This window comes from Physeter macrocephalus, chromosome 5 (genome assembly GCF_002837175.3).
Source record: "Physeter macrocephalus isolate SW-GA chromosome 5, ASM283717v5, whole genome shotgun sequence".
NCBI lineage: Eukaryota > Metazoa > Chordata > Mammalia > Artiodactyla > Physeteridae > Physeter > Physeter macrocephalus.
Window position 1 is genome coordinate 98,912,898 of NC_041218.1, and position 26,144 is coordinate 98,939,041.

Below are 26,144 nucleotides of genomic sequence, written 5' to 3' on the forward strand. Positions count from 1 at the left end.
GCTGAGAAATCAGCTGTTAACCTTATGGGAGTTCCCTTGTATGTTGTTTTTCCCTTGTTGCTTTTAATAATTTTTCTTTGTCTTTAATTTTTATCAGTTTGATTACTATATGTCTTGGCATGTTTCTCCTTGTGTTTATCCTGCCTGGGACTCTCTGTGCTTCCTGGACTTGGGTGGCTATTTCCTTTCCCATGTTAGGGAAGTTTTCGACTATAATCTCTTCAAATATTTTCTCTGGTACCTCCTCTCTCTCTTCTCCTTCTGAGACCCCTGTAATGTGAATGTTGGTGTGTTTAATTTTGTCCCAGAGGTCTATTAGGCTGTCTTCATTTCTTTTCATTCTTTTTTCTTTATTCTGTTCTGTGACAGTGAATTCCACCATTCGGTCTTCCAGGTCACTTATCCATTCTTCTGCCTCAGTTATTCTGCTAGTGATTCCTTCTAGTGTATTTTTCATTTCAGTTATTGTATTGTTCATCTCTGGTTCTTTGTTCTTTAACTCTTCTAAGTGTTTGTTCTTTAATTCTTCGAGGTCTTTGTTAAATATTTCTTGCATCTTTTCGGTCTTTGCCTCCATTCTTTTTCCGAGGTCCTGAATCATCTTCACTATCATTATTCTGAATTCTTTTCCTGGAATGTTGCCTATCTCCACTTAATTTAGTTGTTTTTCTGGGGTTTTATCTTGTTCCTTCATCTGGTACATAAGCCTCTGCCTTTTCCTTTTTGTCTATCTTTCTGTGAATGTGGTTATTGTTCCACAGCCTGCAGGATGGCAATTCTTCTTGCTTCTGCTGTCTGCCTTCTGGTGAATGAGGCTAGCTAAGAGGCTTGTGGAAGTTTCCTGATGGGAGAGACTGGTAGTGGGTAGAGCTGGCTGTTGCTGTGGTGGGCAGAGCTCAGTAAACTTTAATCCACTTGTCTGCTGATGGGTGGGGCTGAGTTCGCTCCCTGTTGGTTGTTTGGCCTCAGGCGACCAAGCACCAAAGGCTACAGACTCTTTGGTGGGGCTAATGGCGGACTCCAGGAGGGCTCACGCCAAGGAGCACTTCCCATAACTTCTGCTGCCAGTGTCCTTGTCCCCACAGTGAGGACACCCTCCAACACTAGCCGGTAGGTCTGGTTCAGTCTCCTATGCATTCACTGCTCCTTCCCCTGGGTCCTGATGCGCACACTACTTGTGTGTGCCCTCTAAGAGTGGGGTCTCTATTTCCCCAGTCCTGTCAAAGTCCTGCAATCAAATCCCACTAGCCTTCAAAGTCTGATTCTCTGGGAATTCCACCTCCCCTTGCTGGACCCCCAGGTTGGGAAGCTTGACGTTGGGCTCAGAACCTTCACTCCAGTGGGTGGACTTCTGTGGTATTATTTTTCTCCATTTTGTGAGTCACCCACCCAGTGGTTATGGGATTTGATTTTATTGTGATTGCGCCCCCCCCTACTGAAACCGTGCACCTCAGATTTGGACTTGAACCCACATACCGAGACTTGAACCTGGCCAAAATCCTGATTGGGACTAGAACCGACGCGGCTGGGACTCAAACCCAGCCAAAACCCGCAGTCTTCCAACTGAGATCACACACCTGGTTTCATGACTTAATGAAGCTCAGGTTCTTGATGTCTCATTGCAGAAAGAATTCAGTGAGAGACAAAGTGATAGGTAAGAAGTGGATTTATTTAGAGAGAAACACACTCCACAGACAGAGTGTGAGCCATCTCAGAAAGTGAGGAAGGCACCAGGGTATGGGGTTGTCAGTTTTTATAGGAGTGGGTAATTTCATAGGCTAATGAGGGGGAGGAGTATTCCAGCTATTTTAGGAAGGGGCGGGGATTTCCAGAAATTGGGCCGCTGCCCACTTTTGATCCTTATGGTCAGTCTTGGAACTGTCATGGTGCCTGTGGGTGTGGCATTTAGCTTGCTGATGTGAGCTTGCTGATTCTGAGGCTCAAGGTGTAGTGGTAAAAGTTGACTCGTCCACCATCTTGGATCCATTTGGTTCTAAGCAGTTTATGTCATGTCCTCTGGCTATGTCATTCTTTCAAAGGTTGTGCCCTGTCTCCTTCCCTCCTGTTTCACTACCGTCTCATTTCAGCTTCTCCTTTGTCTTTGCATGTGGGCTATCTTTTTTGGTGAGTTCCCGTGTCTTCCTGTCAATGATTGTTCAGCAATTAGTTGTGATTCTGGTGCTCTCACAAGAGGGAGTGAGCGCATGTCCTTCTACTCCGCCATCTTGAACCAATCTGTTTTTATGTATTTTCTTTCTTATGTGTCTATTGTCTGTCTCCCCTTCTAACTTGTAAACTCATTCAGTCAGGGACCTGTCTCTTTGCCCGGTACCTGGAACAGTGCTTGGAATATAATGGACATCCTTTACAGGATAAAAATCCCTTTAGAATCTGCTGGATTCAAGTTTGGATGGTATTTTTAGGCTTCTGGATCCTCTGAGAATACTTTTTCTTTTCCATAACTATTTCCCCCACTCCTAAAGGCGGGCATTTTGTTGGTACTGGGTCTCTGTGTTGTTTATCCTGGCCAGTGTTCTCTGACAGTTGGAGCTCGAGTTTGTCTTTGCTTCCTCCTCAACATCCAACAGGCAGCCACTGGTCACTCAGTTATTGTTGAATTGGCCCCTCCTATGTTTTTGTTTTGTTTTGTTTTTTAGCATCTTTATTGGAGTATTATTGCTTTACATTGTTGTGTTAGTTTCTGCTGTATAACAAAGTGAATCAGCTATACGTATACTTATATCCCCATATCCCCTCCTATGTTGTTACTGTTGTTGCCAGGACTTGATAAAACTGCTCTCTGCCCTCTGGTCTCTGCCTCCTCTGGGCCACTTGACTTTGTCATCTTCAATGTGAGCCTGTCATTCCTGTGTTCACAACCCTGGGAGCCGCCAAAGTCGATGCAATAAAGAACCAGCTCCCCAGGCTGGCCTCATAGGTCTGTGGGTTGTGGCCCGCCCTGTGCCCAGTGTACCATTTGACTTCAGCGACAGCCAAATGGATCTTTTCTCCATTTCTCTAAACATGCTCTGTGCTTTCCTATAATTATGTACTTTTTTCCTTATGCTTTTTCTACTCTTAGATTCCCCACTCCTCTATAAATGTACCCATTTTTAAGATCTAGCCTAAACCTCACCTTGTAACAGAAGCCATCACTCAGTCTCCCAATAGATATGACTCTCCCACACCGAGCTACCCTGTGATGGGTATCATTGTATGCTCGTGACTAACTCTCCTGCCTTTCAGTCTCCCTACCAAATGATGACTCCCCAAGGTTAAGACTGTGTCACATTTATCTTAGTATCCCGAAGACACTCGTCCCAGTGTCAGCCACCGCAGGTACTTCTCTGAACGTTAAATGAATGAGTTGAGAAGGTCTGTATTTTATTACTTCTAGAACAGCATTATACATCATGTGTGCATCCATGGAATGCGTATCATAATGGTAAGTAGAACAAGGAAGAGGTGAACTCTACAGGACAGGAAGTTCTATCTGCTCTGTTCATTGATTCTCCTAAGTGCCAAGAACAGTGCTCGGTAACAGAACACAATAACTATTTAAAGACTGAATGCAGTTTACAGTTGGATGGCATCTTCAATTTCCAATATCCTTGTTATATGAATGAGCAAACCTGTGGACTGGAGAGGCTTTCCCGAGATCACACAGTTGGACAGGGAACTTGTTTTCTTCCACGAATAGTGTCAGAGCTGAAGTAAGAACGCCTGTTATCCTTTTCCAACACTGGTGAAGCTCACCAATGTTGCTTCCTTATAATACTGTCTGAGGGACTTCCTTCTCCAGAAGAAGCCTAACTTTTTAGATCATTTGAAAGAAGCAACAAAGTGAAACAGCAGAATTTCAAAGGACTCGGGGACTCCGCAAAAGGAGACAACATGTATTTGTTCCCACACTGGTTCTCTTTCTGCTTGTGTGGTCCATTCATTTTGCAAATGCAGATACCTGAGCAGATGTGGACCCTTGACTTTGTTGGGCTGTGCTTGGGACTCTTGCTTAAACCTGGTGTCTACTTGGAACGACGAGGTGGTCAGTGTGTCTCAGAATCTCTGCAGTGGTAGAAATAATTGGCAGTGAAGTTATCCAGTCACAGTTTCAATGGGGGCCTTATTGGCAATGCTACTCCCCATCTTTACGAAACTTCCAATGGCAACCTAGCACAGTTTCTGATGAGATATCTCCCACAGGAACTTGGCGAACATTCACCATCCTTTTGTTGCAAGCAAGTAAAATTTATCTTTCTTAGAAACATACATTCAAATCATGATGTGACATCCCTGAGAAAAAGAGTTGAAAGTCACAAATTGTTATTTTCATCCTTTTCCCAGGATAGAGGAAAAATATCACCATATGCATACTGTCACGCAGAGTGAAGTAAGTCAGAAAGAGAAAAACAAATATTGTATATTAACGCATATATGTGGAAGCTAGAAAAATGGTATAGATGAACTCATTTGCAAAACAGAAATAGAGACACAGATGTAGAGAACAGACGTGTGGATACCAAGGAGGGGTGGTGGGATGGATTGGGAGATTGGGATTGACACATATACACTACTATGTATAAAATAAGGAATTAAAAGAGAACATACTGTATAGCACAGGGAACTCTGCTGAATGCTCGGTGGTGACCTAAATGGGAAGGAAATCCAAGGAAGAGGGGATGTATGTATACGTGTGGCTGATTCACTTTGCTGAACAGCAGAAACTAGCACAATGTTGTAAAGGAGCCATACTCCAATAAAAAAAATTAAAAATTAAAAAAATTTTAAAAGATGAGGCTTCAGGCTTCTAATGAGAAATTTGACCAAGTGACTGTTGGATCACAAACAAAAATAAAAATTCATTATATGTATGTATACACACATTTATATGTGTGAATATATAGAAATATATATGACAGAAATATATGTATATATATATTTTTCAATCCTTGTTAACTGTTTGCCAGTAATTTTCAATTACTCATTCACTCAGAAGACATTTCTTAAGCTTCTGTTATATGAGTATGGATGTTATGTGTATAGTATAATATATACATACTATTATATGAGTATTATAAAAGTGTTTTTGTTGTGTGTGAGATTTTTCCATCCAGACAAATCTGCTTACAGTTTAAGGTGAAAATGTGCAAAAGACAAAGCAGAATTAAATCCCTGCCATGGAGAAACATCTAGTTGTAGAAGGCAAACTGAAAAAGTTGTGTCCTTTAAGAGTGATTATTTTATTTTTCACACTATTAACGGAGCATCTATTATATACCAGACAGTGGACTGGGAACTGGATTACAATGGTGAATGGATACGCAGTCACATTCTTAGAGTGAGGTCCTCAAATTTACAGTATTGCTTCCTGGTCATTAAACAGACATCACCCTTGTCAGGGACTTAGAACTTACTTACTGTGATATTCTTTGATTAAGCTTAATTTTACCAAAATTGAACGCTCCTGTCATTGATCTCTGGCACCTTAGGGCCAAGACCCTGAGTCTGTTACCTGAGAGCTCACTGTTGTAGGAACACGCTCCCCTCCTGACTTGAAGCTTTGCCGCAAATTTTCCTTTTCCCGCTGATCCAGAGAATCTTCTGGAACAAGAAGCACTTTTTTTTTTCTTATCAGACTCGCCACCTGCTCAGGACCCACAGGCTCCCAGGACCAGGTGAAGTGAATGGCCTGGCTTGGTGCACAAGTGGTGTCGGATATTCACAGACTACACTGAATGCCAGGCCCCAGCCTGCTTGCCTACCTTATGCTGTGAAATGTTGATATCGAAGCTCTTCAGGTGGGGTGGGATGCTGGTGGGGAGGGGAGAGGAAGCAAGATGACCAAAGGCCAGATGCTTCTCTCTAGAGGTCTGCGTCTTGCTCTTGCTTTAATGGTGTAGATGACGCTAACCTGGCATAGTTTTTAGTTCCTTGGAGAAAGCGTTGAATGAAGCCTTTCAGCTGGATAGAGAAAGTTCAGGGTTTACGGCAAGAGAAAACAAATCTAAACCTACATTGTATGGGAGTGGGAGTGATTGGGGAGGGTAGGAATTGGGTGGGAGAAGTGTCAAGCTCACCCATAGTTCTGTGGTCCTGACCTCTCCCCTTTTCCAGGGTTCATTTGTCTCTACTGAATAGTGTAATTGATGCGCTATTGTCACAGAAACATTAAGCTTTGGGACAGGATTTTTTTCTTAATTTTTAGAACTCTCGCCTTTGAAATTTCATTTTAGAGGCAAAAGAGTGACTGGCTTTGTTTTTACATTTAGCATATCTTGGTATGAATTTGCAAATTGCTTCTGAGAGATCCAGATATTTTATTTTCCAAATCTGTTTTTTTTCAAAGTGCTATTAGCAGGTGGAACTCATGACTTCAGGCATTTTTCAGGCAATGAGCTCAGTGAGATTTGAAAATTAGCTAAGCCATTTATAGATTCATGGAATGCTGGCTGGGCAAGGAACCTAAGCCATATCCCACTTAACCCCCTAATATTTCACGTGATGAAACAGCCAGCTCCAGGGTCACAGAACTTGCAATTGTTAAACCTGGGATGGGAAGCTGTCTCTGGGCTCCTGGCTCAGTGCTCTGCAGCATCCTTTGCTAGCTCTTCTAGATCAGGGCAGGAAACTCGGATATCCTTGGGGTCCAGGCAGATGTGGGTTTCAGGGTTGCGGGGGCGGGTAGGGGGACTGGACCAGGAGCTCATGCTTGTCGTTAGTCAGCTTCAAGCCAATTGTTGGCATGTGGATGGTGATCCAATGTTAGTAATTCTTCTGATTTTTCTAGGAAAACCAAAAGACTGGATATTTAAGAGAAATTTTATGATTTCAAGATTTTTTTTACTAAGTGAATTTAATGATTTTACAATACTCAGTGGGCCCAACCAGGCATAACTGTAAATCTCCAATTTGTAACTTCTCCTCTAGGAAAACTGTGTTTTGAGGATTTCTAGGATGGAAAGAAAGGACCATGATCACAGCTTCAAATATTTAAAATCTGAAAGGTGGCAGAGGCACATGCTCCAAGTCTGGAAAAACACTAGCGGGCAGAGGATTTCGGCTCAATAATAAGTATTTTCTGTTACTCAGAATTATTTAAGAGGAACGAGGCATGAGTGTGCCAGGGTGCCACTGAGCAGAGGTCACTGGGCCCTTTGTTGGGATGCTGGATGGAGGCCTAGGGTACCGGCACTTTCCATGACCGACTTGGTGATAAACTCCAAGGTTGTTCTCTAACTGGCGTTGCAGTCATCCTGGGAGTCTCCTGCTGCCTCAGTATGCCATGGGAAATGGGCCAAAAGCTTTCAGGGCAAATCCAGTGAGATAAAATTATGTGGATATAGTTTGCTCTCATTCTTTCTTTTTCGTATAAAACCCCATCAGCTTAATTCCTTCTACCAAGGGATTACTTCCTATTTCCCCCCGTAATCGCTCTGTTCTCTCTCGTCCATGAAACATTGTGCAAGCCTTCTTCACCTTCTACATCCCCAGCCGCCACTAGGAAAATTCCTCTTTTCTTGATTTTTGCTACATCACCTTAAAACAATTTTTTTTTAATAGAGCATGTATTTATCATTATCTAGAGCAAGGGTCTGCAAACTAGGGTTAGCTTGCCTCCTGTTTTTGTACAGTTTTATCAGAGCGCAGTCACACCCATCATTTATATGTTATCTATGACTGCTTTCTCTATAGCAGAGCTGAGTAGTGAAGGCAGAGATCATAAGGCCTAAAAAGCCTAAAATATTTACTAACTGGCCCTTTAAGAAAAAGTGTACTGACCCCTGATCTATATGAAAGTGATTATACCAGATAGATAATCTGAAAACAAGAACATGTACAAAGCATAAAATAACCACCTGCAATGACCAGATGTAACAACCGTTGGCTTTTCAATGTATTTTAATGCATATATACATTATAAAATTGAAACCACACTATAAACACAATTTTGTGTTCATTTAACAGCAGATGAATTTTCTTGTCATACAATTTTTAATATTCTACATCTATGCTATTTTAATCGACTATATAATAATCTATATAATATTCCATGTATATATCTATTATGCAGCGATTTTTCTGGGGGGGCCGCACCATCAGCTTGTGGGATCTTAGTTCCCCGACCAGGGATCGAACCCTGGCCCTCAGCAGCGAAAGCGTGGAGTCCTAACCACTGGACCACCAGGGAGTTCCCCATATTATGCATTGATTCTTATTGTGGTATTTGAGGTATGTTTTACATATAAAATTTTATTTAATCCTTCTAAGTGCTTATGTGGGAAGTATTCTTAACTCCATTTTACAAATGAGACCTGAAGTGTTTCTGTGGCCAACTCACACAGCTCTCTGACAACCGACCCTGTATTTTCAACCACTCAACTATTACTGGACACTGAAGTTAAGTTTATCCTTTTGTTTTTGTCAGGGGATTGCATATTAGAAATATTGCATTAATGCATATCAATGTACATAAACCATTAATTGCGTTTCACATTATTTCCATAGAAATGATTCCCCAAAGCAGAAGTGATGAACCTAGAGGTACATTGAGGTTTCCTTAAACACTCTGAAGAGTTGCTTTTCAGAAAAGTTGTAACAACATATGCCATATACCAATGGTCTGTGAGGTGCCGATCTCCAAATATTCAGTACCAAGTACTATGATTTATCCATTTTATTTTTGCTCTTTTGTCAAGGAAAGAGGGGTGCTGGAGGCTGGCTCTCTGTAGGTACTTGTGACCAGGTGACTCCTCTGAGAGTGACTTCTGGGAAAGATGTTTTTTCTGGATGAAAAATAACAGGTTCGGTTGGCACAAGTCTTTGCCCTTCCACTTCTTCCAGCCGAGGACAGGAAGCTGCAGGCTAGGAATAGCAGGCAAAAGGAAAGTGGCCTGGGGTCCTGGGGCCCTCCACGTACCTCATGGGAAAAATACCCCAGATTAATGAAGTCTCTGATGCTGGGGTTCTGACACTCAAGCAGGTGCCATCCTATCCACTTCCAGTGAAGGGACAAAGGGACAGTGAGGCTGTTTCTGTAAATCCTCTATACCTGTATTTTACCAACACCTCCTCCCCAGGCAAGGTCTTGGTGCTTCTTTTTCCAATTTGTATGAAGTCTTTATTATTATAGATATTAACTCTATCATATTTGATGTGGTTGTAATATGTCTTTTAATTTTATGTATGATGACTTGCTGGTTAAGCTGGTGATCTTCAGATGTCTCCAACAAAAGGTACAGTTGGTCTTCACAATTAATAATAGGGACAAATTCTTATTTCCCAATAACCTGTCACTTAATTGTTTTATCCTCCACTGTTTCCTTCTCAGAATCCGTTATCCACTGGGGACTGCAAATCCGTGACTTTCCAATGATCTAATTTCTTCCACGTTTATTAGCTGCCATTCTTCTGTGAAAAAGAGCTTTCCCTTTTTTTTCTGCTCTCTTCTTTTGGGAGGAGAGAAATCACTGTGTCCTAATAGATTTTTATTTACTCAGTGTGATATAATCAATTACAGTTGTGATTCTTTTTGATCCTCAAATTAACCCAATTTTGGCCAGTGGGAGCTTTTATGTTATTTCAAACACAAGAAATTGAATGCTTACATGTCTTTGTAATTTTCTACCCTTCCTTCCCTCCATCCCTTCTTTCTTTTCTGTCTCTTTGGTTGGGGGTAGGAGGTGTTTATAACATTGGCTAAAACCATAGCAATATTAAGTTATAGGGGTAAAAAGAGATCTTATTTTGCCCTTGTGCTTAATTAAATTGGATTTAGTTTTCCACTATTAAATAGTACAGGCTGTTTATTTCAGTTTTTAAAAAGTTAGTGTTACTCTATTCCTAGTTTAGAATCATGTTGTAAACATTGCATTCAAGGGGGAATTTACTGAATTACCCAGGGTGTTTTCTCCTTTAACCTAATGAAACAATCAATTACATTAATAGGTTTCCTAGTAATTAAACTATCTTTATGTCTTCAAATACACTCAATTTGAACATTGTTTATGTTTTTTGAATTCTGTGCTGATTCAGTATGCTTAGTTTTATATATGCATACATGTAATAAATATATTTATTATTTAGTAAAGCCAATCTACTGACACTGGGTTATGGTGAAGGAAAGTGAATGCAGAGCACCAAGCAAGGAGTCCAGGTAGCTAGTGCTTAAAAGGCTTGGACTCCCCAAGGCTTTCAGGAAAAGGTTTTTAAAGACAGGGTTGAGAGGGGTTGTAAAGTGTGTGATTAGCTTGTGGACATTCTTCTGATTGGTGGTGGTGAGATAATCAGGAGTCAACATGATCAGCCTTCTGATTCCAACCGGTCTGGGGTCTATGTGCTTGTGGGCAGCGTACAGTTAACTTCTCCCACCTGGTGGGGATTTCAGTATCTGCAAAACAGCTCAAAGGACATGGCTCAGAATATTATCTATAGCTCTTGAGGAGGAACTAAAGGTCCTTGACTTTGTATAATGGCTAAAGTATTATTATTTTGTCTTGCTTGACTGATTTCCTTTCTTTCTGCATTTTCTCACTTCTCTGATTAAATTTACTCTTTGGAACTTGGGGAAGGCCTAGGAGGCTAAAGTTTTTCTACAGAGAAGTGGCAGGTGGAGGACACTGGAGGTGAGGTCTGTTCTGGGAAGGCCCCATAAGGTCCTACTTTTTTCTCTTTATGCTGTCTTGGATAAAAAGCTAATTTGTTTATTTCCATCTTGTCGTGTTAACAATTCTAAGCCAGTCATCCTTTCCTGCTGAGCACAGATTTGTTCTAAGAATTCTTCTCAACATGGAGCCATACATCGTCACATGTAGGATGGAGGTACGGCTGTGTCCATCTTTGGAAAATATAATTGGTTGCAAGACCTCTTTACTATGTTCCAGTTTACCCAAATTATGGTCTGTTATAGTCCATGTTTCTCACTCTTAAATTTTAAGAATAAATTTATTCTCATACATATATTCTTTTTCATATTCTTTTCCATTATGGTTTATTACAGGATATTGAATATAGTTCCCTGTGCTGTACAGTAGGACATTGTTGTTTATCTATTTTTTATATAGTAGTTTGTATCTGCTAATCCCAAACTCCTAATTTATCCCTTCCCCACCCTCTTTCCCCTTTGGTAACCATATGTCTGTTTTCTATGTCTGTGGGTCTGTTTCTGTTTTGTAAATAAGTTCATTTGTATCACATTTTAGATTCCATATATAAGTGATATCGTATTTGTCTTTCTCTGTCTGACTTACTCCACTTAGTATGATAACTTCTAGGTCTATCCAGAATAAATTTATTCTTAAACATGAACAGAATGAGTTTCCTATTCATAGATTCATAAGCAAGTTTTTAAGTGGCTATTTTCTGAGTCTTTTGATTTCTGGGGGTTATATTTCTCTTATTTCTATAAATAGTTTTTGGACTGTGACTATTATTTTTGTGTAATAACTTTTTCTCCAAGACTCTTGAGATATTATTTTGTGATTCTCTACTTTTGGAGATCATGGATAAGTTTGAGGATAGCCTAAATTTATATTCTTTCCAGATAATCTTATTTTTTAAAATTTTATTGCTTGGATACTTTTAGGATTTAAAAAATGGAATTAGAGCATTTTGCCAAGATATTTAGGACTATAGGTCTTTCTCGCTATTGTTTTTATTGGACTTTACTGGAAACATGTTGAAATCTGATTTGCATTGGAAGAAATCAGCACAGGACAATCTTCATCTGTATATTTTTGTGACTTGGCTCTGCTCCTTTGTCATTCATCTCAGGAATTTTGTTATAGGCTGCTCTTTGTCAACTGATATCCACTCTCTCCTTTTTCTTTACTCATAGAACTCTGTTTTAATTTTGGAATGGTCTCAGTTTAAAAGCGCTATTTCCCAGTCTTCCATGCAGGTAAAAGTAGTTATATGACATACTTGAGTCCAGTGAGATATATTTGGAAGTCATTGGGTGGGGGCCTCTGGGGAAGCTCTTTAAGGGAAGCCACCTCATCTGGTATGCTGCATTTGCTCTTCCTTTTCCTCCACATTCAATCTGGAATGTGGTTATGGTGGCTGGAGTGCCAGCAGCCATCTTGTAAGCTGGGGAAGAGAGCCACACACTAAAGATGGTGTAGCAAGGGCTAAAAAAAGTCTGGGTCCCTGGTAAGGTAGCTGCCCTACCAGCCCAGATCTGTCATTTCTGGACTTCTTGCTACTGGAGGGAAAAATAAACTTGTCTCTTGGCTAAGCCACCATTAGTGGCTTGTTTTGGTCAATGTCTTTGAACAAAATCCTGCTCTGATAAACAAATACCTCTTTCCTAAAGGTAAACTGTCTACAATTATCATCTTTTCATACATTGCTTTTTCTTTTGACCCTTTCTTTTGTATTCTCAGAGAGCTTTTTGTTTCTTTTTTACCTCTCTAATTTGAATTTTCACTCCAAAGCAGACTTTATTTCTATTGTTGACTTTTAGTTTTTCTTGCTATATTTTTGTTGTTATTTCGACTTGCATTTCATTCAGTTTCTTCTTATCTCCGAATTTAAGTTTCCTCTGAAATTAAGTTTCTTAAGTTCTTTTTCACCTCATCTTTCATCTGGTCTCACAAGGCCTGTCATGAATTTATGACATTTATTCAGAATGCAAAATACACTTTAGACTTTCCTATTATTTGCTGTAGCTCAAAGTATGCTTTTCCCTGAATCTTTAGAGTTGTACTCCCCTTATCTACCTGTTACACATTTTTGTTTCAGTTTATTCACCTTTGGACAGTAGAACCATCCAGGCTGATGTTTCCCAGATGACTAGCAGCCCATGTTCCTGTCTGCTCTCCTCACTTCTGTGTGAGTTCTGCTAGAATCAGAGGAGTCCCAATGTTAACTAGGGGTGTGCTGAGATACATAGCTCCAGCCCGATTTTAGTGCCTCCTTGGCATTTCTCTACTGGAGCTTATCTAGTGGGGCTTACTTTGAATAAGTAGCTCCCCAGGGTTGCTGTATGTGGTTCTTTGATCACTGGCATTGGGTTTGTCCCCAGATAACAATTCCAGGGATGTACTTGCAGGGCTTTTCCTCTCCCTTCCCAAGGGAGGCCTGTTCCCATCCCAGGGTAGAGCCTTGGTGATGCTACTCCTACAACCAAATGAGGCCGGTACTGAACCCAAGTTCAGCTGCTTACTGCTCAAAAGGCCAATACTTGAGAGACAATTGTTGGTGGGAAAATTTGCTTTATTCAGGAGGCCAGCAACCTGGGAAGATGGTGGACTAATATCCTAAGACCATCTCCAAGTTGCTGGTTAGGAGGTTTTAAAGGCAGTATGAGGGAGAGGCTGAGGGTGCATGATCAGCCCGTGAACAATTCTTAGACTGGTTGGCATCAAGGCGAAGTTTCAAGCATCTTCTGGTTTCAACCGATGTGGGGGTCTACATGCTTGAGGTCAGCAGTTTTCAACTGATGGGGTTCTGCTTCCTGTAAAAACAACTTGGGAATGTGTGTCAGACTTTTATCTATATTTTTCAGGGAACTGGGAGTTCAGTGACTCTGCTCTGTGGCTGGTTTATAGTCTAAATTGTTACCACTTTCCCCGCCCAGCAAGGGTTCTGTGTTTCTACATCTTCACATTTCCTTATCATTAACTCTTGAGCCAGCCTTTTGAGACTCAGGGGAGGCCTGGGAGACTAAAGCTTTTCTACAAACAAGAGGCAGGCAGAGGACATTGGGTGGGGTGGGGTGGAGGTCTGACCGGGGAAGGCCGCATAGGGTCCTGCTTGGTTATGCTCCTTTGTTGAGGAGCTGCCGTTTCCTCCCTTTGACCTGTGATATCAGGTTCAGCCACCCTCCGTGGCTGAATTCCACTCGTCCACCCGGTGTTACTCCCCACTGCTCTCCAGAATGGATACTCAGCGCCAGTATATCTTCCTCACGTCCATTGTATACTCAACCTCAACTCTTAGATTATATTTACGATGTTTTTACCTGCTTGGAATGCTTTCTGCAAGAAAGTTAGCTCTTTCACCAAGTTAGATCTTATATGCCTGATGATGCTCCCTCAGCTGGGTTGTAATATAGGGAGGGAGGTGACCTCATCTCCCAAAAGACGTAAAGAGAGAGCACTCAGGGAAGAGAGCCAGTAAAAGCAGATGACCTAAGGAAGCAATTCCTCCAGTGCTGGAGGAGCCAGGCACATTTTCTGGCGGGGTGTGGCTCTTGCTTCATCTCTGACATTGGGTGGGATGCTACAGGCGGAAGCTTTCTCTGCCTCCCCTGTTTTCTTCAAAGTTACCCCCTGAGCAGATCACAGTTTTGTAATCCAGCTTATCCACACTGCAGCTAAGACATATTTCTTCCAGGGAGCTAAAAATATTGGTCAGTATCCTCAATTCCCAGGGCTGGACTTTCAGGACCGTTACCCTCAATGGAAGTCCGCACTCACTTCTGTTCTGGTGGTGGCCAAATCCAGTCCAGGATTTTGCTGACCTAAGCCTGATCCCACGAGGTTTCAAGGCATGTCATCTGAGAAATCCTCTTATCGTTTCAAGTTTAATACGTCTAAAGCCCAATTTATGACCTCCTTATAATGACATTGTAATTCTCCCAACCCTTAAAACTTGACCCGTGACCAAGTTAACGTGTTGGAGTTAATCATCAGACACAAGAAGTATCAGCCTCTAAATGCCGTTGAGGTTGTTCCGGAATTTCACTTTCCATCTTTTCCGTTCTCATTGCTGCCCCTATTGTGCTGGATTTAATTACTTCGTGTATGAATCACCGAAGGAGAATGTCTGCTCATCTCCTTCCTCATGTCTCTTCCCCCCTCCCTCTCAAGAGGCAGATCAATTTCAGGTTGATCTTCTTTTAGGCAGAGCTTCGGTGATGCTACTACTTTGCTGGGAGCTGCCATTTCCTCCCTTTGACCTGCAGTATCTGGTTCAGAGACCTTTCATAGTTGAATTCCACTCGTCCACTCAGTGCTACTTCCCACCGATCTCTAAAATGAATACTAAAAAATAAAATAAAATAAAATTTAAAAATAAAATAAAATGATACTCACCTCATTCGTCTATTCCACACGTCCATACTATACTAATCATCAGATCTTAGATTTTACTTCTGACTTTTTTCTAGCAGAATGTTTTCTGCATTTTTTTATCACCAGATTAGATCTAACCCCTGCTCAGAGACCCAGCTCAAATACAGCTGTCAGTTTGGACTGACCGATAGTTTTTTTTTTTTTTTAATGATTCTGGTCATTATAAACCAAATAAGAGAGATGTACACATTTGGAAATTATTTCAGTGGATTTGTGTGTGACTTTTTTTTAACATCTTTATTGTATAATTGCTTTACAATGGTGTGTTAGTTTCTGCTGTATAACCAAGTGAATCAGCTGTACGTATACATACATCCCCATATCTCCTCCCTCTTGCGTCTCCCTCCCACCCTCCCTATCCCACCCCTCCAGGTGGTCACAAAGCACCGAGCTGATCTCCCTGTGCTATGCGGCTGCTTCCCACTAGCTATCTATTTTACCTTTGGTGGTGTCTATATGTCCATGCCACTCTCTCACTTCATCCCAGCTTACCCTTGTATGTGACTTCTTTCACATCACCCTCACTTAAGTATCTTATTTGTGCTATTCCTAAAAAGAATGTGCAATAAGTAGGCCTTTCCCCTCCAGGTGGTCACAAAGCACCGAGCTGATCTCCCTGTGCTATGCGGCTGCTTCCCACTAGCTATCTATTTTACCTTTGGTGGTGTCTATATGTCCATGCCACTCTCTCACTTCATCCCAGCTTACCCTTGTATGTGACTTCTTTCACATCACGCTCACTTAAGTATCTTATTTGTGCTATTCCTAAAAAGAATGTGCAATAAGTAGGCCTTTTCCCCCCCCAGCTATAAGTCAGAATAATAACCCTCGCACTTTGAGAGGTAATGTAAGATGTTAGTCTCTGCAGTTGAAATTGTGATGCTCAGGTTGGCATAGCCCAGTTGCACAGGGACTGTTGGGATGTGGGGTGAAGTCATCATTTTATGCTTTATACTTTCTCAGCACACGTGTTCAATGGTTGAACCTGTGCTGAAGATTAAATATCCCTTTATTAAAAACACAAGTTTCTGGGGGTTTTCATTTCTGTTTGTTTGTGGGTTTTTTGTTGTTTTGTTTTCTTTGTTTTGTTTGTCTGTTTTGTGTTCCTAAAGCACAGATTGCTCTATCGCTGCTAGTTAATTAATCACAAATGGCCAAGTGGCTTTTCTTCTGGAAAGCAGGACTTTAGGGTCGCTTTGGTGGAATTCATTTATCGTGTCCTTTGCCCCACATTTCTGGTTCCTGAATTGCGGTTACAAAAGGCCTGGCTTTTCTGTCTGCATATGTACCTGCCTGCAGGATCTATTTACCACCCACACAGAAGCATCATCTTCCTGATTTATGTCTATAACATTTGCTTTTAAATAAATTGGACAATTCGGACAGTGGTCTGTGCTTTAGTAAAAGACCGTCCTCTCTCTTAGACCAAGTGACCCACTGTTTGTTAGGACAGCATTTTCCAAAGCGCTTCCCATAAAACTGCTTTAGGATAAGAGTAGAGCTTATTCATTGTGAAAAGACGGGGGGATTTCCGAGGTCAATAAAAGGCGGTGTGAACAAAAGGAAACAGGTTTCTGTGCTGCAGGACTTCTCAGTGCTTTTGGCAGACTGGTGCAGGTACTGTTGGTGACCTGTGCCTCCGGGAGGGGTCCGGTGAGGTGACCACAGGGGGGACTACAGTGGCATTCCAGAAGTTCCTGGCATGAGGCTCTTTTTCTTAAAAGAATATCTTTCAGAGATAGTGTTTAATGGAAAACACCAGGTCAAACCTCAGCCTGGGCTGTTACCAATCCTGTCATCAAGGGAAAATTAGAGATTTGCTAGAGTTTCGCCTCTAGTTTGGCTCAGAAGTGCTCAGAAGACCCTCTTCATAGCATACGTGTGTTGAAGATTGCGTGTTAGTCCTGTGGGCAGACCATGCTGGGGGAACCCATTTCCTGCATAGACACTCCTGTTTTGCTATGTTATTACTGTCACATTCTCTCTTTCATAACACTCGGTATTTCAGCTTAGAGGAGGGACCTCACAGTATTGAAATGCAGACCTCTTCGGGAGTCAGATTTTATTCAGCTGGTGCTGTGAGCTTGGAGGAGGGACCCCGTGGGCCCCAAGTGGACTTCTGAGAAAGGAGCGCTAATTGGTTACTGATGGTTCACTGAGGGGGGAAAGGTCAGGCTGACTCTTCCTGTGTTAGAAAAAAACCACAAACTGGATTCTGCTGCTGCAAAGGTGAAGCACTGACGCTGCAGGTGGAAACAGTTGCTGGGCTAACGTGGACCAGCACAGGAAGCAGAGAGGGCGGAGCTACTCCCTTCTGCCTCTTTCAGCCTCCCTTTTTCACTCTGGCATCTCCTATTGGCAGTGCCTGCGCAGGCGCCAGGTGGCAAAGCAGAGATGGGGTGAGCAGTCTCCGCTCCAGCGTCACAGAGTTTAGAAGGGTGGCAATGGAGTCTAAAAACAGCTCAGAACCTGGCAGATCACCCCGGTGAGTTCTCAAACTTTTGCTCATTGCCAGCGGGACAGGTGAAAACTCAGAGCTTGTTGTACCTTTGATTAGCATTTTTTCTCATTGGGGCCAAAGGTGAATACCTCTTCATTTTTAGAATTGTTTGATTTTCCTTTCTATGAACTATCTTTTGATATGCTTTGTTCATTCTTCTTTTACTTTGGTCGTTGTTTTTGTTTCTTAGACACGAAAGGAATTAGGGTTTTGAATATAATATGAGTTGGAAATACTTTTCCAGGTTTGTCATTTATCTGTTGATATAGGGTGGCTGTTCCACGTGTGCATTTTTATTTTTACAGAGTTTTATCAGTATTTTCTTTTGTGACTTCGAGGTTTTTCTTCACCTGTAGAAAGACCTCTCCAACTTTGAGATTTTAAAAATGTTCTTCCATTTTTTCCCCTAGTGCTTTTATGGTTTTGGTTGTAAAATTTAAATATTTGATCAGTTTGGAATTTTTCCTATTGTTTAATGTGAGATATTAATCCAAATGTGCTTCATTCTTCCGGATTTACCATCCAGATGTCCCAACACCATTCACTGAATAATCCATATTTTCTCCACCAATTTGAAAATTCACCTTTATTATAATTCCTTTATGGTTTAAAAAATTTTGAGGGGTCTATTTCTGGACTTCCTAATCTGTTTTTCAGCTATGGCTACTCATGTACTAGCACCACACTCTTTTAATTACTCTAGCTTCATAATATGGTTAAGTATCTCCTACAGCATTTTTTTCCTCATTATTTTCCCCTTTTAGAATCTTGTTTGTTCTTGATTTTTCTTTCTCCCATAGAAGAATTTGAATCAGCTTCTCTAATTTTAAATCCTATGGGTAGTTTCATTGGGATCCCATAAAAATATAGGTTAAGAAAGTGCTGAAATTGTTATCATGTTTATCATGTTGAAATTGTTATCATGTCAAGAACATGGTATACCTTTCAATATCTTTTCATTCTTTTGCATATTTCTTCAGTATATCCCAAGGTGCGTGCACTGCCTCTTTTCTCCTCATTTGCAGTCACGTGCATCTTGACTTGATGTCTTCCCACACCCCAGTTTTACCTCCAGTGCATATGGTGCTCACACTTCATATATTGTGCTCAGAGTTATAGATGTTTTGTGGTTTTATTGAAGACGGAGTTTGCCTTTTTGTCTCTTTGTTGCTTTTGGGTGACTCATGAGAGAATAGGGGGAACAGCTTTTTCCTCTCATTTGAAAATCGGATGCTATTTCATTTACATGGTTAAACACTCTGGGATTCCTTCACATTGACTGCAAGAAATCCAGTTTTTATCACCAACTATTTCTGGGAATCTCTGGAATGCCAGATAGTTCACAAATATGCTCGGAATATCATTGCCACCTCAGCTGGGCCTCTGTCTGTCAGGTACTTCTCAACCATCTGCAGCTAACATTTCTGTATCTCAAAACCAGGTTGTTACCCCTTTCACCCATCCCACCTGTTATCAGCCTGTTTTCAGCCCTCAGGTAAATATTTCCTTGAGGGTGCTGTTTGGTATTCCCAGGAGTAGCAGGAACAATGGTTCCAGATTCTCAGTTTCCATATGTTTGCTTTTCTGAAATTGATCTGCCTGAGAATATGCCAGTGGTCTGTAGATTCTCGCTTCCAACTTCTCCGTTCACTCTTCCTCTTTCACATGTAGTTAAGGAAAGGCCTCAGTCTCACCCATTCTAGATCTTACTATGTGCATTGTCTTGGGGGTGGAAAAGCATCTAGGGAGCAACCAAGCGGGCCCTTCAGGATCCTGGTGCTTGTTGAGAAAGTGAGTGGCTGCAGTGATTGCAGTGCTTGCCTTTTGCAACTCAGGTGGTTCCAATTCCTGGCTTTCATTAAAGCTGAAGGAAGACTTAAAGAGATTGTCCATGGATAGGCGATTTAAATTAATTCTGTTGATTGATTCCTATGTTTTTTGTTTTGTATGTAGCTTGTAAAGAATTAAAGAAAGCTGAAGGACATTAGTATAATTAAGCTCCTTGCATTTGCACCTACTTCTATATATGAACAGTTGTCTCAAATGCTTCATAAAAAAGGAGTAAAATTGATGATAAATTGTCTCACTTTAGTAATGCAAAATGTTCATCTCTGTATATATAAACTAATTTCTTTTATGAAGTATAGTTAATTTACAATATTGTGTTAGTTTCAGGTATACAGCAAAGTGATTTAGTTATATATATATTTTTTCAGGTTATTTTACATCATAGGTCATTACAAGGCATTGAATATATTCAGTAGTTCCCTGTGCTATACAGTAGGACCTTGTTGTTTATCTATTATATCAATATATAGTAGTGTGTATCTTTTAATCCCAAGTTCCTAATTTATCCCTCCCTGCCCCTTTCCCCTTTGGTAAACATAAGTTTGTTTTCTATTTCTGTGAGTCTGCTTCTGTTTTGTACATAGATGCATTTTTATTATTTTTTAAATTCCACACCTAAGTGATATAATATTTATCTTTCTCTGCCTGGCTTAGTAGGATTTTCTCTAGGTCCATTCATGTTGCTGTAAATGGCAATATTTCATTCCTTTTTATGGCTGAGTAATATTCCACTGTGTATATATATACTACATGTTCTTAAGCCAATCCTCTGTTGATGGGCTCTTGGTTTGTTTTCATGTCTTGGCCATTGTAAATAGTGCTGCTATGAACATTAGGGTGCATGTATCTTTTCAACTTGGAGTTTTTATCTTTTCTGGATATATACCCAGGAGTGAGATTGCTGGATCATATGGTAGCTCTACTTTTAGTTTTTAAGGAACCTCCATACTGTTTTCCACAGTGGTTGCAACAATTTACATTCCCACCAACAGTGTAGGAGGGTTCCCTTTTCTCCACACCCTCTCCAGCATTTATTACTTGTAGACTTTTTGATGATGGCCATTCTGACCAGTGTAAGGTGGTGCCTCATTGTGGTTTTAATTGCATTTCTCTAATAATTAACAACGTTGAGCATCTTTTCATGTGCCTGTTGGCCATGTGGATATCTCCTTTGGAGAAATGTTTATTTATATCTTCTGCCCATTTTTTGATTGTGTTGTTTGTTTTTTTGATATTGAGTTGTATGTGCTGTTTGGATATTAACCCCTTTATGGTGTCATGTCTTTAAGTCTTTAAGGCATTTTGAGTTACTTTTGTGTATAGTGTGAAGGAGCGATCTAACTTCATTGATTTGCATGCAGATGTCCAGCTTTCCTAACAGCACTTGCTGAAGAGATTATCTTTCTTCCATTGTCATATTCTTACCTCCTTTGTCGAAGATTAATTGACCAAAGTGTATGGGTTTATTTCTGGGCTCTATTCTGTTCCGTTGATCCATATGTCTGTTTTTGTGCCAATACCACACTCTTTTGATTACTATACCTTTGTAGTACTGTCTGAAATTTGGGAGGGTTATGCCTCCAGCGTTGTTCTTTTTCCTCAGGATTGCTTTGGCAATTCTGGGTCTTTTGTGGTTCCATATAAATGTTAGAATTATTTGTTCTAGTTCTGTGAAAAATGTCATGAGTAATTTGATAGGGATTGCATGAAATCTGTAGATTGCTTTGGGTAGTATGGCCATTTTAATAATATTAATTCTTCCCATCCAAGAGCATGGGATATCTTTTCATTTCTTTGAATCATCTTCAATTTCCTTTAACAATGTTTTATAGTTCTCAGCGTATATCTTTCACCTCCTTGGTCAGGTTTATTCCTAGGTTTTTTTAAAAATTAATTAATTAATTTATATTTTATTTTTGGCTGTGTTGGGTCTTCATTGCTGTGCGTGGGCTTTCTCTAGTTGCGGTGAGTGGGGGCCACTCTTCGTTGCAGTGTATGGGCTTCTCATTGCAGTGGCTTCTCATGTTGCAGAGCATGGGCTCTAGGCTTGCAGGCTTCAGTAGTTGTGGCATGTGGGCTCAGTAGTTGTGACTTGCAGGCTCTAGAGTGCAGGCTCAGTAGTTGTGACACACAGGCTTAGTTGCTCTGCAGCATGTGGGATCCTTCTGGACAAGGTCTCAAACCTGTCTCCCCTGCATTGGCAGGCAGATTCCCAACCACTGCGCCACCAGGGTAGTCCCCCTAGGTAGTTTTTAAATGAGATTTTAAAAGAGATTTTTAAAAACTTTTTGATATTTCATAGGAACTGTAAAGGAATTCAACAGATTTCTGTATGTTAATCTTGTATCCTGCTACCTTGCTGAATTCGTTTATCAATTCTAATAGTTTCTGTGTGGAGACTTTAGGGTTTTCTATATAGAGTATCATGTTATCTGCATAATGACAATTTTACCTCTTCTCTTCCAGTTTGGATACATTTTATTTCTTGTCTGATTGCTGTGGCTAGGACTTCCAATACTGTGTTGAATAGAAGTGGTGAGAGTGGGCATCCTTGTCTTGTTCCAGATTTTAGCAGGAAGGTATTACGCTTTTCACCATTGAGTATTATGTTGGCTGTGGTTTTGTCATAAATAGCTTTTATTATGTTGAGATATGTTTCCTCTATACCCATTTTGGTGAGAGTTTTTATCATGAATGGGTATTGAGTTTTATCAAATGCTTTTTCTGAATCTACTGAGATGCTCATGTTGTTTTTGTCTTTTCTTTTGTTGGTGTGGTGTACCACATTAATTTGCGTTTGTTGAACCATCCTTGTAACTCTGAGATGAATCCAACTTGATCACTTTTTAGGTGTTGTTGGCTTCAGTTTGCTAATATTTTGTTGAGGAATTTTTGTGTCTATATTCCTCAAAGATATTTTCTTTTTTGGTAGTGTCTTTGTCTGGTTTTGGTATCAGGGTGATGTTGGCTTCATAGGATGACTTTGGGAATGTTCCCTTTTCAGTCTTTTGGAAGAGTTTGAGAAGGATTGATATAAGTTCTTCTTTGTATGTTTGGTAGAATTCCCCAGTGAAGCCATTTGGTCCTGGACTTTTATTTGCAGGGGGTTTTGTTTTGTTTTGTTTTGTTTTTTAAATTACAGATTCTATTTCACTTCTAGTGATCAGTCTGTTTATATTCTCTAGTTCTTCTTGATTCAGATTTGGTGGGATGTATATTTCTAGAATTTCTTCTAGGCTGTCCAATTTGTTGGCATGTAATTGTTCATAGTATTCTCTTATGGTTTTGTGTATTTCTGTGGTATTGGTTGATATTTGTTCACTTTCATTTCTTAGTTTGTTTATTTGGGTCCTCTCTCTTTCCTTCTTGGTGAGCCTGGCCAGAAGTTTGTCAATTTTATTTATACTTTCAGAAAACCAGCTCTTGGTTTTATTGATTTTTTTCTATTGTTTTTAAATTTCTATTTTATTTATTTCATCTCTGATCTTTATTATTTCCTTCCTTCTGCTGACTTGAGGTTATTTTTTTTTCTTTTTTCTAATTCTTTCAGGTGGTAGGTTAGGTTGTTTATGTGAGATTTTTCGTGTTTTTTGAGGAAGGCCTGTATTGCTATGACCTTCCCTCTTAGGACTGCTTTTGCTGCATCCCATACGCTTTATATGGTTGTGTTTTCATCGTCATTCGTCTTGAGGTATTTTTAAATTTCCTCTTTGATTCCATCATTAACCCATTGGTTTTTTAGTAGCATGCTGCTTATTTTCCATGAAATCATTTTTTTCCCCTTGTTTCTCTTTTTGTGATTGTTGTCTAGTTTCATGCTGTTGTGGTCAGAAGAGATGTTTGAAATAATTTTTATCCTCTTAAATTTGTTGAGGCTTGTTCTGTGTCCTAGTATGTGGTCTGTCCTAGAGAATGTTCCATGTGCACTTGAAAAGAATGTGTTTTCTAGGGTTTTTTTGGATGTAATCTTCTGAAAATATCACTTAAGTCTAACTGTTCTATTGTGTCATTTGGGGTCTCTGTTGCCTTATTAATTTTCTGTCTGGAAGATCTGTCCATTTATGTCAGTAGGGCGGTAAAGTCTCCTTTGGATGTAATCTTCTGAAAATATCACTTAAGTCTAACTGTTCTATTGTGTCATTTGGGGTCTCTGTTGCCTTATTAATTTTCTGTCTGGAAGATCTGTCCATTTATGTCAGTAGGGCGGTAAAATCTCCTACTATTATTGTATTCCCATCAGTTTCTCCCTTTATGTCTGTTAGTATTTGTCTTCTGTATTTTGGTGCTCCTATATTGGGTGCATATATGTTAACAAGTGTATGCTTTTGTTTCTTAATGTGTGGCTTGGATACCCTGCATCAGAATCACTCGGGGGATCCTAATTAAAAATACAGATTCTTCCCTCCAGGGTATGTCCCTGGAATCTGCTCCCTCGGAATTGGACAGTGCTGTGGGTATTGCCTAAAATCAGCATTTTAAAACAAGTTCCCATGGGTAATTCTTGCACACACTTCAGTGTTCCTCTAGTGCAGCTTTGTATCCCATATAGAGACTTCTTAGAAATTTATTTACACAGAGAATCCACTTCAGGGAATGGAGCACAAGAGACTAGCCTGGGGGAAGTTAGCTCCTCCTTGTGCCAGGATGATGGGCTGTTTTTCTAAGGAAACCACCCTGCCTCGCTCTGTTCACACACAGAGCCAATGTGTCCTCTTAATTTCAGCCCAGGAATGACACCAGCCTGGTTCCCCACCATCCCACATCCCCTTCCTATAGGCCTGGCTTCTCTTCCCAGCAGATGTGCCTTCCACTTTTCTGTTTTACCCTTGGAATTTGAAACACATCTTTTGGATGATCTGTCAAGCTTCAACGTTACTTCTTTTAGGACCCAAATTTCAGCATCCTCTTCTTCACTTTGTGTGTCTTGTGCTCAGAAATGAGGGGTCCTTGCTTGTCTGGATCCCATTCCCATCTGTCAGGGGTGTGATGGAGACAGAGGACCAGGTCCTGATGGTGAGGCCCACTTAGGATGATGGATGCTGCATTAGCTATACTTGGGCTCAGCAATGTGTCCTTCAGACTAGAGAGTGGAAGGACATTTTCAGATGCCAGCTCTCACCTCCCAGTTTGAAGCTGGGAATGTGATTGTAGGAGCCTGGCCCCAGCACCCTTATGCAGCTGCTACTTCAACTGCCTGAAGAACTTTGGGCAAAATCTTCCTGGCCACTAACTGCTTGTTTGATCTGCAAAAAGTGCATGGCCATTCCAAGTACACTGACAGGGGAGACTGAGTTATTTGCCTTATTTGATTGCTACCTTGGGGTGAGCAAAAGACCAAGCACTGGCCTCTAGCCACTCCTCCCCCTGCAAGCTCAGCATGGATGATGATATTGCCACATCGATGGTCGACAGTGGCTCCAGCATGTGTAGGGCCAGGCTTTCAGAGGATCATGGCCGTGGAGCCGTCTTCCCTTCCATCATGGGCAACCACAGCATGACTGTGGGCATGGGACAGAAGGACTCCTAGGTGGGTGATGGGGCCCAGAGTAAGAGGGAACTCTACCCTGAATAGCGCATCAAGGAGAAGGTCTAGCATCACATTATAAAGCGAGTGTATGTGCCCCCCGAGGAGCAACCCATGCTGCTGACTGAGTCCCTCCTGAACCCTGAGGCCAACCAGGAGAAGACCCAGATCATATTGAAGACCTCCAGCACCACAGCCGCGTACATGGCCATCTAGACTATGCTGTCCTTTACGCCTCTGGCCTGTGCCACAGGCATGTAATGGAGTCCAGCAATGAAATCACACACATTGTGCCCATCTATGAGGGCTATGCCTTTCCTCACACCATCCTGTGTCTGGACTTAGCCGGGACCTGAGGAGCTGCCTCACAGAGCTTTTCCACATGGCTAAGCAGGGAATTGTGCAACATATCAAGGGAAGCTCTGCTATTTTGCCCTGAACTTGGAGAGGAGATGGTCACTGCAACCTCCAGCTCCTCCCTGGAGAAGAGCTGTGTGCCTCGAAGGCCAAGTCACCACCATTGGCAACAAGTGGTTCCACCGCCCTGGGGCCCTTCCAGCCTTCCTTCCTGAGCATGGAATCTGGAAGCATCCATGAAACTACACTCAACTTCATTGTGAAGTGTGACATTGATGTCCACAACATGTGACATCTTTTCCAACGCGGTGCTCTCTGGTGGGACCACTGTGTACCCAGGCTTCACCAACAGGATAGAGGAGAGTCCCACTCTGACTCCCAGCATGATGAAGACTGAGATCATCACACTTCTGAGTGCTCTGCATGGATTGGTGGTTCCATCCTGGGCTCAGTGTCCGCCTTCCAGCAGACGTGGACCAGCAAGCGGGAGTTCCATGAGTCTAGCCACTCCACTGTCCACCAAAAATGCTTCTAGGTAGACAGTGTGTTACATCCTTTCTCGACAGAACCTGACTTGTGCAAAAAATGAGATGACATTGGCATGGTGTGTTTATTTATTTAAATTGATTTTTACTGTTGGTTGACTCAGGACTTAACAAGTTGAATGGTGAAGGTGATAGCAGTCAGTTGAAGTTGCATCCCCCAAAGATCTGCAATGTGGCTGAGTGTTTTGAAGAGTCATTCCGAATATCATGAGATGCATTGTTCGGGGAAGTTCCATACCTTCTCAAACACCTCCTCATGTCTCCCGAAGGAGAAAGGCCCAGACCTCACCCAGGTT

General features: G+C 41.2%; 1 pseudogene; it reads left to right on the top strand.

Moving 5' to 3' along the window:
* The window catches only part of LOC102987754 (actin, muscle-like), a 36,333-nt pseudogene extending 10,495 nt beyond the window's left edge, over window positions 1–25,838 (top strand).
* The last annotated feature ends 306 nt before the right edge of the window (window positions 25,839–26,144 follow it).